The 21,788-nt window shown below is 36.2% G+C and overlaps 1 protein-coding gene across 6 annotated transcripts in view; it reads left to right on the forward strand.

Annotated features, from left to right (window-relative positions):
• The window catches only part of lingo2b (leucine rich repeat and Ig domain containing 2b), a 29,825-nt gene that overhangs the window by 442 nt on the left and 7,595 nt on the right, over positions 1 to 21,788 (forward strand). The window contains exons 2-3 of one of the 6 annotated variants that reach the window (XM_077731497.1): positions 1,985 to 2,086; positions 15,344 to 15,498. The exons of 1 other annotated variant lie outside the window; for it this stretch is intronic. The gene's annotated coding sequence lies outside the window, so the exon portion shown is untranslated. The remainder of the gene's footprint in view (positions 1 to 1,984; positions 2,087 to 15,343; positions 15,499 to 21,788) is intronic. 4 more of the 6 variants (XM_077731496.1, XM_077731499.1, XM_077731500.1 and 1 more) reach the window with 4 other exon arrangements.

Genomic DNA, 21,788 nt, shown 5'->3' on the forward strand with positions numbered 1-21,788 from the left:
TACGGACAGATGTAGTATTTATAATAAGGCCGGGAGAATTTACTCAGCATTACCTGGCATATTAAATCTTATCGTTAGTACTTTTGCATGCCCTTTTTATGATTATGAGAAAATACAGATTAATTTTCCTTGATATGACAAAAGTATGGTAAAAGTACTTTAGTAAAAATTCAACTTTCATTATTTTATAGGATATTAACTTGACTGTTCATTATTCTAGCTATCCATTAACTTATTGATTCCATTGACAAAGATAGACATCTAATTCATATGACCTGGGAATGATGGCTGCCAGCCTCTCCCAGATCAAATGACGTCTATTACAGTCTATGGCAGCCAATGATCTCAATTAGATTGTTTCATTAATATGGCAGTTCATTTAGAATTTAGATTGTTTCATTAATATGGCAGTTGATTTAAAATAAGTGTGGTAGTGACTACTTTTCACTTCAAACTCATACATCATTTGATTCATTAGAATATATACATATATATATGTTTATATCAAATTATAACGCTTTGAGGAGGACTTTGTAGGTTGTGGTGATAAAAGATGGGTTTTTTTTCTCTCAGTTTTGAAGGTGTTGTAAGGCAAGGTATTCCAGTGTACTGATTGGGATTTTTTTTAGTGTGTGATGACACTTTTTCAGGCAATCCTTAGGAGGAAAAGTCAATCAATCAAGTAGTGTGAAATATAAAGAAGAAGGTGCAAATGGGGGTACATAGATGAAGTGAGATGGATGGGTATGAAGTCTCCAATGATTGTTGCGGCTATTAACATGATGGCATCAAGCTTACTCCACAAGGTGGTCCCTAAGATGACACATATGAAGTCAGCACTGTGGTGTGACTCAAAGTGGTCCAGCAGAAGAGTAGTAGTGTCCTTTCTTTCACTGTAGCCCAACTACCCCTTGAGTGCACCAGCATCTAAAAGCCTTGATTTTTTTTCTTAAAAAATATACGTCAATGCCGAATTTAAGTAGGAGAAATACGAATGAATTATAAATGAGTCCTGTCCCAGCCGAGGGACTCAGCTACTGTCTCCCATCTCACTTTCAAAGCCTCAAATGGAACTGTGTGGTGAGGTGCAAGTGTGCAAATAAAGCTCAAGTACAGCAAATGAATGTCCATCTTTCTGCTTTATATGAGTTTATCACAAATAGACGGCCAATAAATACATTAAAAACAGCAATTAAATTAGGTAAAAGTTCCCTGGCCCAAATGCACTCTGCCACTAATTTGTAGTATTCGTTCATTCACGACAAGCCTTCCCTCATCGAGTAATTTGGACGAGTACCACTGTCAATGGCAACTAACGAGTAGAAAAAGAAATGAATCATTACACTGGTCAAGCAGGTTTATCAAGAATCAGCATCCAATTCATTTCAACTGCGTAGGTTATCAGAAGAGCGGAATATTTGTTCATGCACTGCCAACCCTTGCACTTCAAATGGACTATATGTCAAGCAATGGTAGCCAATGTATTTAAAAAAAAGGTTCTTTCACACCACTCGGATGCAACAGAGGTTAAATGAGCGCCTTTGTTCCACCCGGTCACACCCCTCTAGGTTCACAGTGGTATTTTCTGGCGACCTGTGGTTGTGCAAAAATAAATAATTAAGTATCAATACTTTTGCAATACAAAAGTGTATCCAGCCAGATACAAAATTTCAGTATCAATACTACAATACTTTTCAATACTACTTTTGACAAAAGAAAATTCACATTTATGGGTTCAAATGGATTGGATGTTGTGTAGTGTCATCAATGGCAGAGTTCAATACCAATAAATGTATTTTGGCAATAGGACTTTGTGGTAAATCAGGGCTTTGTAAAGCCTCTTCTCGCTAAATGAGAAGGATTCTAATGGAGGAGAGTCAGGATGCAGGCATTACCGCTGCAAGACACAGAGAGGGAGTGCATCTAAGAGAGCGTGTGTGAGGCGTTTCCATGGCAACCTGACAGGGGTGTGTTTGGTCCCCAGAGATGGTGCGAAAGCAGAGCGGAGAGATGAGAGAAGAGAAAAGTCTCCCTTGTTAAGGAAGATAGGGGGATGGGAAAGAGATGATGGAGGGAAGAAAGGCAGGTAGGAGAATTAACCTCATCCTATTATTTGTTTTGCCCGCAGCACTCACCTCGATGATTTTCTCAACATTCACACGCAACCTTTTTTTCCTTCATTCACGGCAACTTGTGGGGCTCACCGTGGTTATATGTATTTCTGTCACGAGATGCACTCCTCACTATCATCAGATATGCGTTACAACTCATAGCGCGGCATCAAATCTCTGTCATCATTTAGTAGCTCTTCCTCACTTCTTCCTGTCTTTTACATATTGTATTTGTTGCAACCTGCATTTGAAACACATTTTATGACTGAACTAACAACATGCCATCGTAGTAAAAAACCTGCACTAAACCTGTTGATCTGGTCATCGTACTTTTCTTTTCCTAAGATGGGGTAACATTAAAATTCATCGCATTTTTTATGGGGCTCCTCCCATTTTTCTGTGAAATGCACATTTTATTTAGCCTGGTTATCCAGTCTGACTGCCAAGCCAGTCTGACTGGTCAGCGCGAATGGTTGTCCGTCCACTCTCGCCCTGTGATTGGCTGGGCACCAATGTTGGGTGTCCCAACCTCGTGCCTGAAGTTAGCTGGCATAGGCTCCAGCATAACTCGCGACCCTTGTGAGGATAAGTGGTTCAGAAAATGAATGAATGAATGAAAATAGAGTATGTACATTTTAATACAGTAGAATAGGGTTGAGGTTCGGAATTGTGGCATGTCACCTGTCGTGAGTATGAATGAGTGCGTATAACAAATGTCATTAAGAATTATTCAGTAAATGATATACATTTTGATGCAAAGTTGTTGACATTGTTTCAGAAGTCAGATGATTCAGAAGGCAGGTGTCATTTACAATTACAATTAATGTTTATAATTATATATGAAAGACTTTTGATATAATGGCATCAACATTAATGGCTGCTTATGAGAAATATCACGAGGAGTACTAACAGTTTCAAAGCAAAAACAACTGAAACAGTGCCATTTTTGCATTAAAAATGACATAAATTATTGAATGACTTAACGACATCAGTCATTTGCATACATTCCTGTCATCTTGTCGCTATAACAATCTTGCGACACAGTCACTGGAATGCCATGGTTGCGACAATGTTATGACACTAATAGGAAGTTTTCATATAAAGTGTCACTAAAAATGACAAGTAAATACAGAAATTGGCAAGTAAAATATAAAAATATAAAATGAACTCCCACACAGGCTTTCCGGTAATTGTCGAGACATGTCCGCGTCCGGGCTGATGAGACTGCCTGAAATCAATATTCAACAAGAAGAACAATGAACACAATGCAAAAAATGCCCCAAAAAACAAACTGAAATGTAACTCTGATAAACAAAACATAAACACACAACCAAAAATCAAGACAGGTATGCTATACCAGCATTTCTTTTGTTTCTTTCTTGAATTTGAGAAAATCCTCTAGGCCTGTAGTGTGTAATGCAAAGTCTTAAATCAATAATATTTAAGGAAAAATCTGCTTCCTACCCTGAGAATTTTATTCAAAAGAAATAAACCAACCCTGACTATCAGTGAGGCATACACTTTGACCAAAGTCTGTATGTATCTGATTCATAATGTACGTAGTATGCGGTCAATAAAATTGTTTACATCATTTGGATATTGAAGAGGACACACCCACCATCAATTTAAATTATTTCAATGGATAAATTTGCAAATATCTATTTTTTTTAGAAGTAGTAACAATTTATCCAAAATACTTACAACAAATGAATGAATACCAAGATTTCCAGAATTGTATAGGACGAGGTTAAAGAATCATGTTTATTTATTAACATTTCCAAAGATTTATGCTACATAATATTCCCAGATGTTATTTTTTTTAAACCGAAAAGCTTAATTGATTGTTCATATACTGTTTAATATAGGAATATTCCTCTAAAATAGGTGGATAAATGTGAAATTATATGCATTTTATGGTTAACCTCAAGTCAACAGATATATTTTAAGGTTTGGTTGCTGCATATTTAAAGGAGACATATTTAGAAAACTTGTCTCTTTGATTTCTTCTATACTGACTCTGTTGAGTCTCAAGAGTCCAGGATCAAGCATTTTCTTTGTTAGTTGTCTACATCTCCTTTTACTTCATTTATAGTCTTCATATTCTTTTGAAATCCAGGCATTGTTTTGTCACTCGAGTGCCATGTTTTGACTTGTGTGGTTAATCTGTGCACTTCTCTGGCGGTGACAGAAAAATATCCATGTAGAAAACCTGGAATGATACGTAAAAATTACCTTATTATTAAAAGTAGAAAAATACAGAGCATTTTTTTGACATGGGAGTTATTCTACTACTATTTATGGTATATTTGGTCAATTTGTGAATGTCAAAATGATTTGTTCTGACTGAAAATGTGATGAAAAAAAATAGAATGCCCTTGTGAACTAAATAACTTCCGATAAATTTCTAAAAGTGTATTATAAGGAGAAAAAATATATATAAATCTTCCTAATCATCAAATTTGATGTTGGCAAAGTTGATCCTAATCCAGATTTTCTGAGTAGTTAGCAGAATTTGGTTTGTTTAGATGTCGCTCCACTGAGCGCATTATGGATTAATTAAATTATGGAGGAAAGCTGTAATATTTTTAAAGATGAATTTTTAGTTTGACAGGAAAGACGTGGCTAGACTGTGGGGCACTTTTACTGGCATATGATTAGCATTGCAGATGTATGTTTCTGTAGGCGTCAGTTACAAAAAAACTCACAGTTCCATTTCTAGTGCGTGATTAAAATTCATCAGTGATGCGTGGGAATTTCGAAGCACCTATGTTTCAAGTGACTATTTTTTGTTCAGGTAGCTACTCACACGCAGAGGTTCTGCTTTTTGCACACAAAAGGGCTCAAACAACCTGAGAGTACTCATGTTTTATTAACATAAAATGAGGGTTTTGGTTGTCTTCATAAAAAATCCGACAAACAGCAGCATCCTTTTAGCCTTGGGCTTATTCCTTGCTGGTATACACACTGACCATGAAACTTTCTTGGATTTGTGTCATGTATTGGCAGTTTTATACATTACACTATCTACATGGAAAATACTACTTTGATTGAAGCCTTGATCCCAGAACTTTGGGGGAGACGAGCTAAGCAATCTTTCATCTTGTCACCATATCTAATTTTATCACGTACAATAAAAGTACATTTGACCTTCTGTGTTAGTTAAAAAGTGAGTATCAAACTGCTCCCCTTATACATGAATAATTACACAAGTATTAGCTGTTAATTGATGAAAATATACAGATTTTTGGTCAGTTATTTTTCATTTAAACTCATGTTTCACTTTATTGACTTTAAAATATCCCTTTTATTCATTTTGTTTAGAAATGTAGATATCTATTGGTTTATTGTCTTAAGATTTAACTCACCACAATATGCATTGCCTCATTATTCCTGTTTCAACTGTACAGTTCACACATGCTGACAATCCACTCCAGCTAAAAGAAAAAGGTGCCGCATCATTTCAACATTATCTCAGAAAATGTCGACACAGCAAGGGATCATTGAGTCCGGTGCAATTAAAGGATTAGTAACAGTCACACCAATTTCCTTTGTTCTCACCTTAATTAAACAAGACTCAATACGCTAGAGAATAATGTGCCAATCTGTAACAGGACAGCAAGCATTTTTTTCTTACTACAGAAGATAGAAAAAAACGTTTGCTGATTAGAGTAGAAAGATTATGAATTTATTCGGATTACAAAATATTAATTGTATTGCAAGAATAGCAGTTTTAAAAAAAATCCAAATATGATTTTTATATGATTTTTATACCTTTTTGTGTTTGTTTGTCTCCTTTTGACTTTATTGAAAAACTGTACATCAAAAGTCATTTAAAAAAACATACTATATTAGTAATTATATTATATTAGTAACTATAAACTGTTAGTAATTATTATTATTTATATATATTTATTAATTCATTCCTTCATTTTCGGAACTACTTTCTTACTGGGAGGGTGCCGGAGCTTCTCCCAGCTGATTTTGGTAGTCAGCCAATTACAAGACAAGCAGATGGACAACCGCACTCACACTCATACCTAAGGGCAAGTTAGAGTGTCCAATCAGACTACCATGCATGTCTTTGGAATGTAGAAAGAAACTAGAGTACCCTTAGAAAACCCACGCAGGCCTGTGGAAAACATGCAAACTTCACACAAGTAGCCTGGGCTGGATTTGAACCCAGTACCCCAGAGCTGTGAAGCCGACGTGCTAGCCACTCAATCTGCCAGAACACCCTATTTATAAATTATTCATCATTATTGTTACTCAATTAAATTAACAAAAGGTTTTAAAAAAAATAATTAATGAAATACACCCTGGTTTGGCTCACATAATAAAGTGGATTTTTATTCGTATTATTCAACTCCTTGCACACCATTGCTGGTGAAAGATATCCTACTCATTTAAACTAGGAAGAAGAAGTTTTGAATGCTAATTTTTGAGTGGCAATTACAGCGATGGACGTCTAATACAGTATTATTTACTATGTTAGTGGTGAACGAACATCTACTCATTTGCTCCTGTATAGTGAAACTGGATTGGGCAATTGGCACTGGTGGCCTGTTAAGTGCCCTGTAGGGGTAAAAGAAAAAAAAAGAAACAATAGGAAATCATAATTTGTGTATGAAAGGATAGAAATGCAAGCAGTGCAGATCTGTAGGTCAGGAAAAAGCAAATGTAGTCTGTGAAGAGCTTGTGCACCTTCGACATTCCTTCAGAAACTGCTCAGATTGCACAAAAACCCCCAAAACTATAAATAGAATTCTTTAGGTATTCTCAGCTGTAAACCTAAAAAAATAGGTAAAAATGTGTTTCTTAAAGAAACTTCCTTTGATGAAGATAGCCACCCTAAAATTTTACATAATTGGATTGGATTGGATTGGGTAACTTTATTCATCCCGCATTCGGGAAATTTCATTGTCACAGTAGCAAGAGGGTGAGAATGAAAATACAGGAATGTCATTTTAGACATAAATGGATAGGTAATACGTAAGTTAATAAATAAATAAATACATGAATAAATACATCCATTAATAAATAAGCATGTTGCTGAAATATACATATATTCAGGCATCTTGGGGTTAAAATATATAAATAAATGTTACTGCAGCGCAATAGTAACCTTTACCAATTTCATCATACGCAGCTGGATATGATGACAATTAGGCTTTTGTCAAGTCAATGATGATCACAAAGCCTATGTCCGATTATTATTTTATATTATTATTATTATTTGTTCACGCAAATTTAATATTTGGGTTTTAATGAGTTATTTCTGAATTCTAAAATGTATTTTTTGACATTTTACACCCCATTAAGACATTTACATGAAATAGACTTGAATATTTGAAAAACTAGTAATGAATTATATTACATAAATACATGTCTTATTCTCAGAAAGATGCAACTTTTATGAGAAAACTAGTTGTAATCTTAAATTATAAAAAGGAATTGCAAGTCACAAACCCCCCCAGATAGATTGAAATGTAATAAAAGCAAATCTTGATTATTTATTATGTTTATGATTAGAAGAAGATGAGCTTAATCATTGTTTGACCGAGTCTTGAGCACGTATGAAGCCACAAGTGCACATAAAAATAAGTTGTTTGTTCAGGCTGAGAAAGGGGCGTCCACCCAAAGTAACTTATGCACCTTTAAAGTCACCCCTGTGTTGAATCCATCAGCCCCTGAGCTGCATTCGTAAAACACTCACCCTAAAAGCACTTGAAAGAGCATGATTCCCATTAAAAGCAGCAGCCTGGCCTTTGTATTTTCTGTTGTAGCGCCAGTGGCCTTTCAGCTGTCCTGTTGTGTAGGCACACCATTCTTGTGTGGGAGCACACTTCCTGCCGAGGGGCAACACATCTGCTTGATGGCTACAACCTTGCTACTTGTTAAGGATGAGCATGTTAGTTTCAGATTGTCATGTGAGCAGGTGGCAACCGATTCCTTTTGATTCATGCATCTATTCAAATGTATTCTGTTTAGTTTCTGGGGCTTGTCAAATGCTGGACCAGAGGCAGGACACGCCCTAGACCAGGGGTGGGCAAAGTTTTCGGGCCAGGGGTCACATTGACTTTCAAAATTTGACAGATGGGCCGGGTCAGCACAAGATATGATACAGATAAAAAACGGCACCCCTTAACAGTACGTATGAAGCATAAACAGAAAAAAAGGACTAAAGTATGTATTAACATCATCACTCATCATTAAAGTAAAAAGTATAAAGTACAAAGTAAAGTAAAAAGGATTGTATTAAGAAATATTAAAATGTAATTTAAAAAAAAAGATAGAGGGGCTATAAAACACAAAAAAACAAATAAGAGTGGACAAAGCTACTGCCACTGGCTTCCGCGTGACGGCGCCATCTTGGGAAAAAAATTAAATAAAATAAAAACATTATTTGGACAATGTCGGCGGGCCGGATGTGCCCCGCGGGCCGTAGTTTGCCCATCTTTGCCCTAGACTGATTGCCAGTCAATCACAAGGCGTATGATTTTCTTCTGAAGACATGATATATTTGAAATTTAGTACTGCTGAAGAACAATTGCTTGGTGAATAAATGAGTTTTAGACAGTTCTCCTCTGGGTTTTTGCCAGGATTGTTTGGGAGAAAAAAAATTAAATCAATGTCTTGACACATCCGATTATTGTCCAATCTTGTTTTTTTGTGCTGTCAATGGCTCTTGGTGTTTTTATATTGTCTTTAATATGCACTGCACAGTGCAGTAAAAGGTATGGTGACATTATTTACATTACCAAAAAAATTGCAAATAAAACTGACTTATTAAAAGTACACAAATTCACACGTTTAATGGTCAGAAAAACACATGGGAACAGTTGGCATGTGCCATTTTCCGTAGTAATCTGTGCCATGTCCTTCTATAGCTCCCTGAAAAAAATCAACAACACTATGGTAGAAGAAATGGGATAAAGACACTTGTTTGTAACTGCAAAAGAATGGGAAAAGGTTGATAATTCACGCATTCTGAAACTTTAGCAACAGTGGCATTGTTTAATGAGGCATACCAACTCTTTCCCAAACGTAGTCATTTTTTCAGTGAGTGAGAGGATAGTTTTTAAAATTTCAAGCAGAAGCAACAGGGTTTCACACTTTATACTTTGTAGTGGCTCTTCGTACAATGTCCCCTGTTGCACCAGCTCGATCAATGTCTTCAGCTACTCTGCACATTGATGGATTTAACTTGAAGTTTGTGGTTTTATAAAAGAATATGCATCGTTTTGATTTTATCTTACTGGTTGATTTCATTCACCATTTCATACATTAAAGATGAAAAATTCCAGTCTAAAATGGGCAATGCATGATTTGTAGGCTGAGATGTGTGGTCAATATTCCTCAATGTTTACTACAAAACAATCAAAGTCAATTAAATTATGAGCCACATGCCTCCTTTTAGTCTAAACGCTGACAAAATGTACTGTATTCACCAAAAAAGATGCACTTTATACGTATCTTATCAACAGTCCATACTACACCAATGAATATTGATAATTTAATACTGTACCACTCCGCTGTTGACCACATGGAAACGGAATAAATGTCTACAAATTATAAAGTCGTTTGAACCCTCAAAAGAAGGATGAAAAGAGCCATATGTATTGATGTCTATCACTGTCAATGGTAGCCAATGAGTTAAAAATAACAATGTGTATGGCTTTGGGTGTGTACACTGCTCACAAAGCTGAAAATGTCCCTTTGTGTCTAACTGGCTGATGGAATGCTCACTGCTGCATATATCAGGACAGCACAGAACTCCAGGCAAGATTCAACATTGAACTGTCCAAGACATCTGGGCCTCCAGTTAAGTGACCAAAGATTCAACATGCACAAGTTTATAACATTACATAAGAATTGACTGAGTCCATTAAAATGCAGTCATCTGAGAGTGCCACCTTTTGTTATTTTTTATCCCCCCATTGTGGACTTGTAAAACTCCGTAATCTGGAAGCTCTCAGGCAGAAATATCCGTGCAGATGGGCAAAGTACATCAGATAGATACACAGAAATGGTTTCTCATTAATAATTTTCACCCAGTATATGACTGCGTAGACGATTTGTAGGACAATCAGGGATGGTGACAAACAAACAAGCCTATGAATTTTGTGTATTCACTCAGATTTCCTTTAATGGCAGTATTGCAAAGCTTGGAAAACATCCGTGTATGTGATATTTCTGGACTTCAGAACAATGGCAAACCTGCTCAGAGTCACTAATAGTGTTGGACTAATTCCATTTTTCCCTCGCATCACTGATCTGTGTGGTATCGGCTATTGCCTATACTGTACCAAGAGGGGCAATTGGTGGTTGCAAGCCAAATCTCAAAAAGTAGTACACATTGTGCAGCATCACCATGCTATTTCTTAGTACTTGCAGCTAGCTACTAACGCGATCATTTTAGTGTTGTATCGGTACCGATACTAGTTCATTCACAATGCAATAGTGAACTTGGCATTTTGCATTATTTAAAATCTTACATCCATTATTCAGGTACTAAAGATGTAAAATACCGCACTATTAGCCTTATATTGTAAATAATGTATTCCATCTATCTCAATGAAGTAAAGAAGTAACACTGTTTATTCGATCAACCAGAGACTATTTCTGTTTAGGATGGTGAGCACTGTGGCTTTGGTTACTATGGAAACTGTACAGAAGTCTTCTTTTCCCTCACAGCAACAACAAACAAAGAAACATTGTGATTTATTGTCAAAACTTCATTTCTAAACCTATGAGTAATACATACTACAAGGTTTTCTTTGAAGTGAATGACTTTCTACAATTTTTATCAAGTTGTGAGGGTAAGCCTGAGAACAAAACACAGGTATGCTTGCTTAAATTAGCCCTTTTGAGAGAACTGGTCCTGTCTCATGCAAGTGAGCGTGCATTCAACCCGCCCTACATACTGTTGGGCCAATGGGAAGTGTCGATATTGTTACCATGACGACCAGGAGTGGATGCAGGGGTGGTGCACATAGAGCCCCGAATCTAAAAAACTGACTGCCAACTGCAGTGAACAAAGGCACAGGTAGGCTAATGGTGCATTCTCGTTATAGAGTACTTTAACTCAATGGTTACCGCCGATGGCAATTGTCTTTGAATCCAGTTTGACTGGATTGCACTACATTCCACAACTAGCTACTTTTTGAAGCTGAGTTTGACCCCTGGTATTCATGACCATGTTGGAATATTTCAGCAAGAAAATGAAGCCGTGCTGAGTCATCACTAAGTGAATGTTAAAGCGCTTTGAATAACTCGAAGGTGGATAAACGTTATGCAAGCAAAAGCCCATTGACTAATTAATTTTCAGTACCGTATCTTTCTGACTATAAGTCGTTGCATTTTTCTCTCACTCTCTCCCTGCGGCCATAATGACAAAGTGTTTTGTTTTTGGATTTTAATCTGGTAACGGGCTTCATGGTTTCTTGCTACAAAGTAATGTTTTCATGCACCCAATTTTGCTCTGTGGTGTGGAGCGTCATGAGGATTTGCCACCGTGGATGTTTTCAGAATCTCTACCGGCTAGTGTGAGTGTTCTATTATCCAACAACGGTCAGTGTTTCCAAGTATAACAGCATTCACTCAGAGTGTTCTGTCCAATGTGTGGGAGAGATTATTTAAAGATAAATGCAGAAAATAAGAGCAATTTCAGAAAAACAGATCCACAAATTATGTCATATTTTAAAACATTTCATAATGACTTTCACAGATTGATGCCGGAAAGGATATTGTTTGAACCATTGATGAAGATCAAGAAAGACTAACACCACTAACCATAAGTGGTTGTGTTGTTTCCTGCCATTTATCTGATTTAATAGATTCTCGCAAAAGAGGAAACTAATACGATGCTCTATGCTCACCAAGATGTGATAAAGTGCACTCATCATCCCCACATGGTTAGGGAAAAGCTTTGTTATATTTGGAGGCTAATTTGCAGAGCCACTTATTACTCATAAATCATAATCATGTAATGTTAACACCTATTACATTTTCACCATGGTGCTGAGATACATGGATTCCCTAAGGATTCTGTTCAAAATCGTTCATAAATGAGGGTGAGGGGGAAACAAATGAAAACATGCATTCACTGCTTCTGTGCCCCAATTGCTCACAAATGTGGTGCAAGAATAACAACATGGAGGTAGGCATGAAGTAGTATTGGTTGTTGTTTATGAGATGTAGATGAGAGCATACTAAAGGCACCAGTGTTCCAAGAAAATAATCGTTGAACTACTTTTTTTCCAAAGTCACTGAATCACATTTGATTCAAATTGGATGGCTTTCTCACTTTCAATAAATGCCCTAAAATAATTTGGAATTTGGAAAAGATGGTAAAATGTTGAGAACAATATGAACAGATACCACCAGTGCACTGCGTAGTTGGATGGAATCACTAGAAATAAGCGAGAAAAGCAAGTTTACAAGATATAGATGAAGCCAGTCGTGATCGATGGATTAGACAGACACCGCTGTTGCAAAGAAGACAGAAAGCTGAGCAGAAGGTCGTCGAAACTAAGCTGTTTAGAGCTCCTGTAGAAGTGACCAGGTTGGACAGAATGTTTCTGAAACATAGGCAAAAAGATGAGACTTGGATTGTTTGGAGGATGGCACTACCAGGCAAGAGAAAGAGAAACACAAGAAACAAAATTTGGATGGATGTGGTGATGATGGATGAGGTGGGATTTCAGAGAATAAAGGGGATTTTTTTTTTTTTTTCCTGTTGTGAATCTTGACATTTTGATTTTGGTGTCCAGGGAAGAAAACATTGCAGAGCAGTTAAAATAAAATACAGGGTGCTATCAGAGGTTGTTGGAAATTTTTAGTTTTCACGTTTTGTAATTTATTTCGTATACAGATAGAAAATGTTCCCATTGTGGCTTTTCACAAACTGAAAATTGAATTTGTCGAGACATTCCTAAGTAGAGGCACTACTGTATTAAATAGAGGGCTGTGGGATTTCATTACAGCCAAACAAAACACTACATTTTCACCGATCTGGTGTTTAATAAGTTTAATCAGTTGATTACAATTATGTGTTGGGTCGGCAAAAAAAAGAAAACAGGATCTAGAAGTTTTGTTTAATTTTGTCTTCATGCCAATCCAAAGTACACCCAGAATCAGAGTTTTCCCACAAAGTCCAATAAAAGCATTTCAATCATTCTTACTTCAATGTCACCTTGAATCCCGCAATGATATTAATTTATTTCAAATGGGAGCAAATTCTCTAGAGTCAAAGCAAGATTGCTAATCTGTCAAATGATTTGGTGACAGGTGAAACATTTTAATCCTTCCTGTGTTATTCAGTGTAAGGGAAGATAAGATAATCAATTTCTGAGTCTCTAATCTTCACAAAATGATGCCAACTTAAAGTCTTTTATGAAAAATTGTTAAATAATCCACTTTTGTACATGGCTCTGTGGAGGAGTGCTTAACTGCACTTCTGGGGTCGAGAGTTCATGGCGTTTGCATGTTTTCTTTGGTACTCGGACGATTCGCCAAAAGACGTTTGGCCGGGCGGATAGTTGCATGGGTTTTCTTCAGGTACTCCTGTTTGCTCCCAAATCTCCATCAAAAAACAAGCATGGTAGGCTGATTGAAATTTCCTCTTGGTATGAGTGTGGCATGAATGGTTTTCTAGCTCCTTGTGCCCTGCAATTGCGTGGCCACCAATTCAGAGTTTCCTCTGACTGGTGCCTACATGAATGAATCCTCTTTCATTGTAAAAACTCCATAATTTATTTTGTCCCCTACTTTCCTATTTTAAGTGCTTGGTGAATGTTAAAATCAAGCACGGACTTCAATCAATACTCTTGATCAATATATGCACCACATAATTACAACAGGACCCCTACTTGGTCCATACAAATGATTCTCTTGAGGTTTTGTGCCTAATGAAAAAAAAATTGACAGTTCTAGTGCTCAAACATAACGTAGTTTCATGTTTAAGTTGACAAAGCTGTTAAATGGAATCTAATCACAAAAGTTATATTAAGAGTAAATTCCATCAAATGTTTTATGCTTGCTCTTGTATAATTTTAATACGCTTGTTAGAATTTCACACACTCTTAGATACTAATCCCGTCACTCAGCGAACGTAGCAATAAACAATTTAGACCTGGAACTAAACTATACATGCATCCCAAACACAAATTATTTAAAAAAAATGTCAGAAAACCGATTACAATCTAATTTCGTATTGTGAATAAGTTTATAAATAAGTATGTTGTGGACACGTGCCATGAAAAATCGATGAGATGTAACTTCCGAAAAGAAAACTAGAAAGGAACTTAATATGATGAATGTCCTTCAAGTAACACACCACGGATCAATGAGAAAAATAGTTGGAAAGATCTGCAATATATTTTTGGTTGTACATGGAAACAACGGATTGCATCACCATGTGCAATATGAATTCTCCTCTCTATTTGCAAGAAATAAATGAAGATGAAGGTCAAACATCTTTTTTACTAATCACTCACAATATGCATGTGGTCTCAATGACCTTGGATGCTGCTAAGACAAGTGATAAAGTCACAGAAAAGATTCAAACATGGAATTTGTGCAGTGTATAGATAGATAAGGCACAGCATTTCGTAGTACTCCTCGATACTGTTAATGTCATTTTAGCGTTGTATGCGGTATCCGTGCATCACTATTGCTATACAACATCACAAATAAGCTTTGACAGATTGAACTTTCTGCAACAATGCAGTTTTAAATCAAGTTAAACATCACATAAACACTTAGTGAAGCATAATAGTTCAGTGCCATAGATAAGAGTACTTTTATTCTCTTTCAAACACATGTCAAACATCAGTTTATTGCTTCTGAGATGCAGGATGTGTCTTGATTGAACATGACAGGGCATTTAAGGACTGCAGCAAGAATAGAAATGAAACGAATTTAGAGAGGGTATGGCTGTTTTTCTTTTGTATCCCTCCTACTGTGTAAAGTTTCAAATGGAAGCAACTATATTATACATGTGATCATCACTTTCCCCATGTTAAAATTCAAGTCACTGAAGATGTAGAATTGTAATGTCTTTGTGTATTTTTCATGAAATTTGGGTTTAACTATTAGACTAATTTTGGATCAGAAAAGTAAAGTTCATATTTTTCATCCTCACAGCATGAATGCTGTGTTACAGAATGATATCGCATTGCTTTGCCATTAATATGTGCATACAATGATTATGTATTTCTGTCTAAATTTAGAGACTGCAGGATAATGCCCTATTCCGCAAGAGCCTGAGGCACATGAGACATAGAACAAGCCACATGGCGGAAAGACTCCAAGTTGATGGCTAAACAAGGACACCCTCCCATCCCCAGCAAGCAAGGCCAGTGGTGCAGAAATGAGTATTTAATTGGTAGAGTTTGAATGCACATTCACTAATTAGACGAGAAGATTCAACCTGAAAATGCTCCTGACATTTTACGCTTCGCTTGCTGGTCATCTGGAATGTCACGAAACCCACAATTTCAGTTTTGGTTTTAGTACTTGTGGTTAATATACAGGCAACTTACCATTAAAAATTTGAATGTGCAAAATACTAGATAAATACAAGGGTTGTGAAAAGTTACGATACTCATTAGTCTGATTTTACAATGACGTGATACACCCAGATTTACATATCTCGTGATATTGCAAAGATGGAGGCATTGCACAATTAGAAAAAAAGACAGCCATACAGCATGCTTGTTCTTATAGCCTTTCATAAGGCATTGCATTAAATAGTATGTCTGTTACTCTCTCTTTGTGCAGTTCAAGCGTGCGATGAGGTTAAGATCTTTTCGAGTTTGTATTAAAAACAAACTCTTTGAGGCAAGTTCGGGCTGTGATCTCTGTTCAAGTACCATATTTTCATATTCATTCACATTTCACTTATATTTTTTCACTGATTGTTTAGGTCATGACGAAGCATGTACAGGCAGGACACAGCATTCCAACTTTCAGAATCAACATATTTATGACAGGATTTTAATCTGTATGGGGAAAGTAACATTGAGTATTTTTTGAAGTGTTAAAATGGAATTAAAACTTCTAGTATCATAGCTACACTATTTTCCGTAATAATACGTTTCACTCATGGGCTGATTAGTGCATGCATCAGAATCAGATCAAGGTAAAGAAATTTTAAGAAACAGCGGGTCAATTATTTTTTACATAGCACTACATTAGCTTACTCACATTTCTCTTATTATCGCTTGCATTTTAACTTGCTTATGTGCAATAATTCTATTATTCCTGCTACTTATACATTTCAAAATGAGATAACAAACAATTTAAACACAAGATGAACAAATGAAAGAAAGTCAAACAGTAAAAGCATTTGGGATTTTTGCATTAGCAAACAATGGGAAGAAGGAAATTACATTTTCTTCAAGATGTTGTTCAGAATCAGTTGACTTTGATGTATGTAATACCAAATAATAATGCTGCCACTTCAAGGAGATTATGTAAAGAAATAACTGGAAGCGTGTAAATTAATTTGAACCACTATGTTATCAAAGCTGTAAGTAAAGGAGAATTCATAGCTGAGGTTGTTATTATGCAGAGTTACGGCAATAATGGAACTCTAGTAAATCAGTGTATCTGGGTTGAATTTAATATGTAAACATAATCGATGCTCAGCACTCACAGTTAATCAATAGTTTTCATTAAATAATTGAAAATAAAACACCTGACGGCCAAACCTCGGAATTATATCTTCATTTTCGGCCAGGGATTTTTATCATAATCTGTATAAACTCTTATTTGACTGTTTTTAATCTGTTGTTGTTGATAAATTAGTATGATGTTGATAAATTGACAAGAGGCTTTAGCTTGGGAAACAGAAAAACAATTGATTTGAAGCTGTTTGTTGTCCATTTCCCTGGAAATACTTTAAATTTATGCTACATTAAGGGCGCTTGTGCATCTCTAACTATCTATATAGATGCTACAGTCTCACTAGGGTTGCCAAATCCCTGAAAAAAGCGGGTACCCCAATGGTAGAGCCAGCTGGTCCGATAATCAGCACCGATTTGTTCTCCTATATTTTATTTGTAAAAAAATTGGCCCAAACCTCAATTAATTATGTGCCTATTTGAGTGAAAATGCCTATTTGAGTGAAAATGCCTATTTGAAATGTGGAAAAACAATACTGAGCAGCAATCTATTTTGATTAGACAAATACAAAAAAATCTACAATAAAATAAATATCTGTCCTGCTTAATTTCACTTTTTATTACGCATTGGCTTTCTTGGGATAATTTCCTCAGCACAGAGTGATCAATATGAATTGGTTTTATTGCATTTTAAACATTTACATTAGCTATGTTTTTTTCTGTATCTGCATTCCCGCCCTTCTTGCTACTGTCACAATGAAATTTCCCGAATACGTGATGAATAAAGTTATCCAATCCAATACAGAACGGCAATGGATATACATACACAAAAATACATTTATTAAGTAAAGCGGTGAGTCCCGAGAGCAAGTGCCCTTTAGTATCTATTGTTCGCAGATGCACGGATAAAGTAATAATCTACCATCAACTTAAAATGATCATATTGCCAGTTTTCTTTGTTCTATCTTCCAATTAAAAACTGGGACAGAGTTCAAAGACCTGGCTTTCATTTCATGTTGAGAGAGGTCTGTGTGAAGTAGATTATTTTCTTTGGTGCTTTAAAGACACCACATGATTGATCATGCAGGCTTGATCATAGAACTTGTAAGGGTTAATCTACAAAGCAGAACATTTTTTTCAGTAAGAATAAGTGCAAACATAAACTTTGAAATAAACTCCAATTGAAAAAGAAATCTACAATGCTCCTTTATTTATTTTTATCATCCATGGTGACATGATGTGTTCAGTCATCTTCAAGAAAAACAACAGTAACTTGACCAATGAGAAGACCAGGATTTCAGATGGTCTTTATCATACTCGTATGCTCATTGGTTAAAAACCAGGAGAGATGGAGGAATTCCTTTTGCTGCAAGTTGTTAAAAAGCACCCAGCAGTATTCTTTACTTCTAATGATCGGACACAATCTTTGAGTTTCATGATAATACATGTCCTTTATAGTAAGATCGAATCTAGATTCATACTTTTCTTTGTACGGGACATTTGTCGGACATAAGACTCACCCAAGCTCGTAAACCCTTTTCATGGGTACTATAATCTCTTCTCCCTCCTTAAAATGAGAAAAGTCATTGGTTTTCTTCTGCAACAATGAAAAATCTAAGTAGATACCTTTCGAACAGTGGCAATTCATTGCTTGGGTTTGCATATAACTATCAAGTATTGATGGACGATGCGTTGTGCATTAGTAATGCTGTAGCATCTTTTTAGCCAGTAAGCATTATTGATATGTTTTGATATGTGTCATTTAAAAAAAAAAAAGTTTTTTCATTCGTGTAATGTCAAGAATGTTCCTTTTTTCCCAAAAGGACATGATTCATCCAATTCAATGACACTTGTCATTGAATTGGATGAATCTACTACTTAACTTATGGCTCACAGTTTATTTCATTTTTCACCTCACATCATATTCTGTCCATTGCACTCATAAACATTCAATTCATTAACTGCATATCATTATCTTGTTGCAAAACTTGTTTCAGTTCATATGAGAAAGTTTTTTTATAAGTAAAATAAGTTAAATTTTCAGTGCTATTACACAGAAAAATTGGGAACCTTATACTTTATACTGTAGTCCAAAGTCACTGGGCTGGAAAAAGAGCTAGTTAGTAAACTTTATGCAACAGTTATTGAAACCAGGCGTAAAACAATTTCCATTTATTCAGGACTTTCTGTGAAGAAATGAAAATTTAGATTTATTTTTTGCTTTCAGTTGGACTCAACTATGCACTGGTTTATGAAAATAAAAGCTATTATATAAGAATTTCATGGCAAGGTGTACAATAAAATTCATGGCATTCCGATCATTAGACATATTTTAAGGTGGAAAAAGATTATCATTATTTTAATGTTGATATATCTCTTGACAATAAGACTTGCAGGTCACCCACAGTAAAATCATTAATTCATGGACACGTTTTGTGCCTTGTAAGATCAATATTGTATCTCAGCGTAGTTATTAAAAATGTATTGCCTTATTACAGTAAAGATCTTCCAGCCAAGATAAATTCATGCTACTAATGTAAAAAGCCATATATTTTGAAGTGTTGATAATGAACAGAGATTCAACAGTGCTCATGACAACAGATCATACTAGAGATTGGAATCAACACTCTCACTGAGATTTTTCTATATTGTCTGAGATGGCTCCTATTCCCTTTTTTCATTTCCCTATCTACTTGTTGATTTAGAAGTCCAGTAAAAAGTCTCAATAGTAAACATATTTACATGTATTTTTGTATTTTTACTTTAAAGGATCAGTTGTTGTGGAGCAAGTAGCTCACTAGGATTCTATGGATTTTTTTCAACATATTTTGATTTAAAAGCCCAGCTGGAATTGTTAATTCAGTCATTTTCTGTACTGCTTATCCTCACAACGATCACGGGGGGTGCTGGAGCCTATAGAGACACTCCTGGACACTCTGGACCAAAGTCATGCGAGTGAACCACTGTATCACCAGGCTAAAAATGCATTCATTTATTTATTTACAAGAGTCACAGAGTCTGGAGACTATCCCAGCTAACTATAGTCATCAGGCAGAGGACACCCTGAAACGGTGGCCACCCACTCACAATCACAAGGAGTCGGACAACAATTCAAGCTCACACTCATGTTATTGGGATGTGGGAGTAAACTGGAGCACCCAGAGAACATGCAAACTCCACACAGGAAGGTCGAAATCCACTGGGGATTGAACCCTCGATCCCAGAACTGTGAAACGGGCGTGCTAATTACTCTTTCTGCTGTCCACCCAGTTTAAAGTATTTTTTTATTTATAAAGTTTGAATAAAATATGCAAGGAAAAATAATTATCTCCTAAGCTCTACTCATTGCTTCATGTATTAATTTCTATTCATTTCTGCTTTAGTCTGCCCTTGTCCGTTTGCTCCAATGTCTCTCTTTTCCTCTCACAATGACTCATAGATTCCACTACAGCTCCTGTTTAACGGTTACATTCAAAGGAGTTCTGTTTTGACTATAATCCAGAAGAGAACCAAATCCGCCACAAAATTCTGAACCCTTTAGCCTGACCTTCTCAATGACCTCCTCACTATGACCATTTACCCAGAATTCTAAAGCATCATATTTGCTTTTCATCTCGCCAATGCCATACTTGGTTCAGAGTGTTTTGAAAAATAGGGTATATTCTGAGCCTGAATGGAGCTGAGAATCGAAAAATGAAATAGGCTTTTCAAAAGATATGAATCAATTGATAATTAACCAAATAATTTTAATTTCATTGATTAAGATGTAACTAAACAATTAATCTCAGTTATCAACACAAATGTGTTCTGTTTTCTGTCAAATGCCTTTGAAAGTTGATATGAATCCAAAATATTACCATGGCAAAGCAAACACAGAATAAACACGGAAATATGATGTAGCAGTTATCGAAATACACCAATTTTCATTGTGATGTTAGGTACAGAAACAGGTTGGACATCCGTTCAGTAAAAGCACAAATGCAAACACAAGACAGAAAAGACTTAGGTATGTCACAATCATACATATTTTCATGTGAGTCTAAGACACCTTATTTGGAGGATTTGCTGTAGTTCTGATCCGACACCGCAAACATGTATTGAGAAGGGAAAAAGTGCATTCAAATGTCTTCATTAATTAAATAGTCTCAACTAAGCTCTTCCTACATTATAGCCATTCATTCATTTTCCGTGCCGCTTATCCTCACAAGGGTCGCAAGGGTGCTGGTGCCAAGCCAACTATGGGCATCAGGCAGGGGACACCCTGAATTGGTGGCCAGCCAATCACAGGGAACAAGGAGAGTGACATCCACTCACTCTAACACTCACATCTAGGGGCAATTGTGAGTGTCCAATCAGCCTAATGTGCATGTTTTTGGAATATTGGAGGAACATCCAAACCTGGTATTGAACCCTCGACCCAAGAACAGTGAGACCGAGGTTCTAGCCACTCCATCACTGGGCCGCTCCCATTGTAGCATATAAAATGTGAAGTTCAGAAGTGGTATCATTTAAAGAAAGCAAAAAAAATAACTCTAGATCCTTTTTTTCCCCCCAATAATTACAAATTCCCACCTTGAATGCTCATCTTTCAGTGTTATTAAGGGCATGAATAGTCCCATCCTTTTGATAGGTGGAATGGACTGGACATCTAGTGCCGTCAAAAGCAGCCAATGGGTTTATCAAGTGATGTGTAATGGGAATGAAAACAACTTACATTTTGTATTTGAAATGGTTAATCCTTTTTACAAACAATCCCATGTTGTTTATTTTCTATCTTGTTTTTTTTTCCCCCTCACACAAATTTACTGAGTATAGCTGTTCCTGATGCTCGGTTCAGAGACAAATCTCCTGACCAGTTGCTCACTGCAGCACCAGACAACTAGCTTGTAATTATTAAACAGAAAGCCTGGGAGGGACACGACAGTTAAAGGCAGACTGATAAATACACCGAGACAGGAGCAGGCTTGTGGATGGATAATAAGGTAGACTGACAGAGATAGTTACTGGAGCACAAAATGGATGGGCCAAAAGACAGGTGGACAAATAACAG

Source organism: Stigmatopora nigra, chromosome 13, assembly GCF_051989575.1.
Source record: "Stigmatopora nigra isolate UIUO_SnigA chromosome 13, RoL_Snig_1.1, whole genome shotgun sequence".
NCBI lineage: Eukaryota > Metazoa > Chordata > Actinopteri > Syngnathiformes > Syngnathidae > Stigmatopora > Stigmatopora nigra.